Raw genomic sequence first — 5,000 nt, 5'->3', positions numbered from 1 at the left:
GGTTGAGCCCATAAAAGCAATGAGAATGTTCGAATTGGCGCGATTTTAGGCCACTTGCGTTTAGTAATTTAGGTCATTAATAAGCGCATGCGATAGTCGGCACTACTGGGATATTACCCCGAAAAACATGATCGCGATTGACCTTATGGTTCAAAAGTTATTGGGTGTCAAAAATAGACACGGACTTAGTCTAATTTTCAGAAAAAGAGGTTTTAGATCACAACCAGATTTATTGTGTTATATGTGGTGAGTGTAGTTGCTGAATTGAGAGAAGCAACCATCAGTAGTTGATGGGGAGGTAAGTGATTGTCTACGGTTATGGATAAGTCAATGCATCAAGCAGTGGTATGGTCCAGACTGTAGCTGTTCACGCATCTATTCCTGTTATTCTGTTGATGTTTGGTGGTTGAAGAGACGGGCCTGAATGGGTTTGGATCGTCAATCATCTTATCACCACACACTATTATACAAAGGTAGAGTACCTGCAAGACCTAAGGTCTTCCTTGGTACGACTGACAATATCTATGAGAGTTGGGCTTTAATGCTATCAGACTTCATATCTTGCATATATGTTCAAACTAGTCACTCAACAGAGTGAGCAGTATTAGTATTGAGCTCTGCTTGTGCAAAGCAGACCGCAAATTGATCCAAGAAATTGGTATCAAGCGGTTATAATACTATGCTGTTTAGTTGACTTGCAAACGTACCCAGCAATGGTTACTCCTGCTAGATATGCTTGCATATTCTAGTGGAAGAAGATGGATTCTAAAGAGATTTCTGCGGAATCATCTTAATGCACGACATAAATCTCGATACCTCATTAAAGTTAGCATCCACTTGCTGGTTGTTATCTGAGGATATCGTATTTATAGCTGCAAAACAACTTGTTTAGCATTTTACTTTGCTAAAACATCAAGTTACCTGGTTGATCCTGCCAGTAGTCATATGCTTGTCTCAAAGATTAAGCCATGCATGTCTAAGTACATACTGTTTATAAAGTGAAACCGCGAATGGCTCATTAAATCAGTTACGGTTCCTCGGATATTCTTTTTTACATGGATAACTGTGGTAATTCTAGAGCTAATACATGAACAAGTGTTCCAACCTCAGCTTGCTGACGGAAGGATCGCATTTATTAGTACAAGACCAATGATTCTTATTCACCTAGAACCCTGTTCAGTGATTTCGGTCGCTGTCTAAGGACTAGCAGTGGGGATCTTAGCAACTTCGGTTGCATTTCTTGTGATGACTCTGAATAACTGAGCAAATCGTATGGCCTCTGAGCCGACGATGTATCCCTCAAGCAACTGCCTTATCAACTGTCGATGGTAGGTTATGCGCCTACCATGGTTGTAACGGGTAACGGGGAATTAGGGTTCGATTCCGGAGAGGGAGCCTGAGAAACGGCTACCACATCTAAGGAAGGCAGCAGGCGCGCAAATTACACAATCCCAGTACGGGGATGTAGTGACGAAAAATAACAATACGGGACTCTATTGAGGCCCCGTAATTGGAATGAGTACAATTTAAATCCTTTAACGAGGATCTATTGGAGGGCAAGTCTGGTGCCAGCAGCCGCGGTAATTCCAGCTCCAATAGCGTATATTAAAGTTGCTGCGGTTAAAAAGCTCGTAGTTGGATTTCAGTCGAACCTATGGGGTCCACTGATTAAAGGGTTAGATGGTGATGTTAGGTTTCTTGCTTGTGTCTACGGATGCTAGCTTGAACCTTCATTCCTCTTTCCTGGTGGTTACATTCATAGTGTTTAGACAGAAAATTGCTCGATATTTGCTATCAATGCTCTTTACCGAGTGTTGATTCAAGCGATCGAGACTTTTACCTTGAAAAAATCAGAGTGCTCAAAGCAGGCGTCCAAAACCTCGAAAGAGGTGCCTAAAAACGGTATGGTCAACCATCTATATGATGCGTACCACTACCTTAACTTGAATGATCTTGCATGGAATAATGGAATAGGACCTTGGTTCTATTTTGTTGGTCTTAAGAATCCAAGGTAATGATTAAGAGGGACAGACGGGGGCATTTGTATTGCGGCGCTAGAGGTGAAATTCTTGGACCGTCGCAAGACAAACTACAGCGAAAGCATTTGCCAAGAATGTTTTCATTAATCAAGAACGAAAGTTAGAGGTTCGAAGGCGATCAGATACCGCCCTAGTTCTAACCATAAACGATGCCAACCAGCGATCATTCTGAGTAACTAATTTCATGACTCGAATGGAAGCTTCCGGGAAACCAAAGTTTTTGGGTTCCGGGGGAAGTATGGTTGCAAAGCTGAAACTTAAAGGAATTGACGGAAGGGCACCACCAGGAGTGGAGCTTGCGGCTTAATTTGACTCAACACGGGAAAACTCACCCGGCCCGGACACTGAGAGGATTGACAGATTGAGAGCTCTTTCTTGATTCAGTGGGTGGTGGTGCATGGCCGTTCTTAGTTGGTGGAGTGATTTGTCTGGTTAATTCCGATAACGAACGAGACTCTAGCCTACTAAATAGACTTGCAGTTTACACTGCAGTACTCCCCCTTAGTCAACCTGTGGGTGGTAGTATCTCTTGATGGTTTCGGCTGTTGAGGGCTCTGCTGCTATTAGCCTACAGAATTGGCTAGGGTAAGGATGCTGTAGCACTGTAAGGACTTCTTAGAGGGACAAGCGGCGCTCGCAGCCGCACGAAACAGAGCAATAACAGGTCTGTGATGCCCTTAGATGTCCGGGGCCGCACGCGTGCTACACTGAAGTGGTCATCGTGCATACTGTTTCCTGCTCCGAAAGGAGTGGGTAACCGCTTGAACCCATTTCGTGATGGGGATTGGGCATTGTAATTATTGCCCATGAACGAGGAATTCCCAGTAAGCGTGAGTCATTAGCTTGCGTTGATTACGTCCCTGCCCTTTGTACACACCGCCCGTCGCTACTACCGATTGAATGATTTAGTGAGGACTTCGGACTGGTCAATCCAGACCATTGGGAAACTAGTGGTCGGATTGTGCTGGAAAGATGTTCAAACTTGATCATTTAGAGGAAGTAAAAGTCGTAACAAGGTTTCCGTAGGTGAACCTGCGGAAGGATCATTAACGTATTACCCTCTTATTATAAGAGAAATACAACCTTCAAACAATCAAACACTCTGCATAGTGATATTGTAGATGCTAATATGGTGAATGCAATTGAATTGTATTTGCATTAGAGTCGCAATTGTGAATGTTTAATGCAAACATTTAGCCATTGCAACATGATTCTAACTTGCATTACATTCGTTCATTCATACATCCATCTTTCATTATCCAATGCAACAAAGAGTGAGGGTTATCTAACGATAGCCATAATTTCTTTTTGCAAAACAATTGTAGTTTATAATGAAAAGCCTGTCTTGCTACATACTTGGTACCTGTTCAAGTCTTCAGCTTATGCTGACGGCAAGGTTTAAAGAAGGAAGTTTTACACTTCTTCGCCTAACTAAGTAAAGACAACTATGGTTTTTATAAACTGCATACAATTGTTTTCAAACCCTCTCAATGCAGATTTAGGATACTTATTAAAAGTCCCACGGTGGCAAAGATACATCTTCAAGCGGTGGATCACTCGAATTACCAATCGATGAAGAACGTAGCTAGCTACGATAATCGGTGCGAATTGCAGGACACGCCGAGCACTTGAGCTTCCAACGCACATTGCGGCTTTCGGGTCTTTTCCGAGGTCACATCTGTCTGAGAGTTGAGATGTAAAATAATCAACAAAACACTTGCATACTACCATATATGCATTGTTTTGAGAGGATTGTATATTTATATGCATGAATCTTGATGTTTTATTCCTTTTCTTAATTGCAATTCGTTGCAATTTAGTAAGGAGAATCTCAAATCTACTTGTTTCACATGATAAATTTTGTGTACAATGCATATTTCATCTCTGCAAGCAGTATATATGAATAGATACTAGCATGAGATTCTAAGGTTAGTCGCCTATCTGACGACGCTAAAGTCGTATTGCAGATAACTATGGTGATCAACTAACCTGTTAACTGATGAATCTTCTTGCACTTGTATAAATCGTACAAATAGTAGCTATTTCATGCTGTTAAAGCAGACCTAAGAAGTAATGCAAAGGCAAAATTTGTGCAAACATTAAAGTAGATTTACGTTGCTTGCTTGCAAACAACACAAATAAACATTAATCAACTTAATCAATATTTTTGATCTCAGATCAGGTGAGGTTACCCGCCGAATTTAAGCATATAATTCAGCGGAGGAAAAGAAATCAAATGAGATTCCCTGAGTAACGGCGAGTGAAAAGGGATGAGTCCGGCGCAAAGGTTCTCCATTGAAAGGTGGAAAGCGGTGCTGCGTAATGGCTAGAGTCACGATTATTTCAACTAAATCTGCAAGTCCCTCTGACAAGGGCCCTCTTCCCAGAGACGGTTCTAGGCCGGTGGCAGATCTTGGTTAATGGAATATCGATTACTGGCTTTAGTCGCGGATAGAGTCAGATTGCTTGAGAGTGCAATCCAAATTAGGAGGTAAACTCCTCCTAAGACTAAATACGATGGTAATATCGATAGCAAACAAGTACCGTGAGGGAAAGTTGCAAAGTACTTTGAAGAGAGAGTTCAAAAGGACGTGAAACCGCTTGTAGAGAAACGGATAGAACCACGAAGTGTAGCTGAGAGGAGAACTCAGCTTCTCTTGTGTATTGTTGCCTTTTTCTATTCAGTGCTAAGAATGCTTTACAGCGTTCCAAGATCAGTAGGTTAAGGGGTAACTTTTAGCCTGCCCTTGGATCTTGGTATTGATAGGAGGAGTGCAATATGTGCATGAGGAGTGCATTTTCTCAACTCTCGTGCTCAAACCACGACCAATGTGAAGGAGAGTGCAAAACTCTTGTTCAAGTGATAACAGCAAGGTGTACTAAACACACACCTAATCAGCATTTAGTTTTCACAGCTACTAATATTCCTTGCGTTATTAGACTTAGCCTGTGAGCTAGTGT

The 5,000-nt window shown here is 41.9% G+C and overlaps 3 non-coding genes across 3 annotated transcripts in view; all 3 read left to right on the top strand.

The window, feature by feature from the left end:
• Positions 1-918: 918 nt before the first annotated feature.
• Positions 919-3,088, top strand: LOC149092859 (small subunit ribosomal RNA). Its single transcript, XR_016200535.1, has one exon. It is a non-coding gene; the product is annotated as a small subunit ribosomal RNA (ribosomal RNA).
• Positions 3,089-3,576: 488 nt separating this feature from the next.
• Positions 3,577-3,731, top strand: LOC149092858 (5.8S ribosomal RNA). The gene has a single exon (XR_016200638.1). It is a non-coding gene; the product is annotated as a 5.8S ribosomal RNA (ribosomal RNA).
• A 476-nt stretch (positions 3,732-4,207) lies between these two features.
• Positions 4,208-5,000, top strand: part of LOC149092857 (large subunit ribosomal RNA) — a 4,168-nt gene continuing 3,375 nt past the window's right edge. Inside the window, exon 1 of the ribosomal RNA XR_016200602.1 lies at positions 4,208-5,000. This exon is cut by the window's right edge and continues 3,375 nt beyond it. This is a non-coding gene — a ribosomal RNA (large subunit ribosomal RNA).

Source organism: Tetranychus urticae, unplaced genomic scaffold (assembly GCF_039701765.1).
Source record: "Tetranychus urticae isolate SD_2017Ah unplaced genomic scaffold, NJAU_TeUrti_SD_1.0 Scaffold_5, whole genome shotgun sequence".
Lineage (NCBI taxonomy): Eukaryota > Metazoa > Arthropoda > Arachnida > Trombidiformes > Tetranychidae > Tetranychus > Tetranychus urticae.
This window is presented reverse-complemented; position numbering and strand designations above follow the sequence as displayed.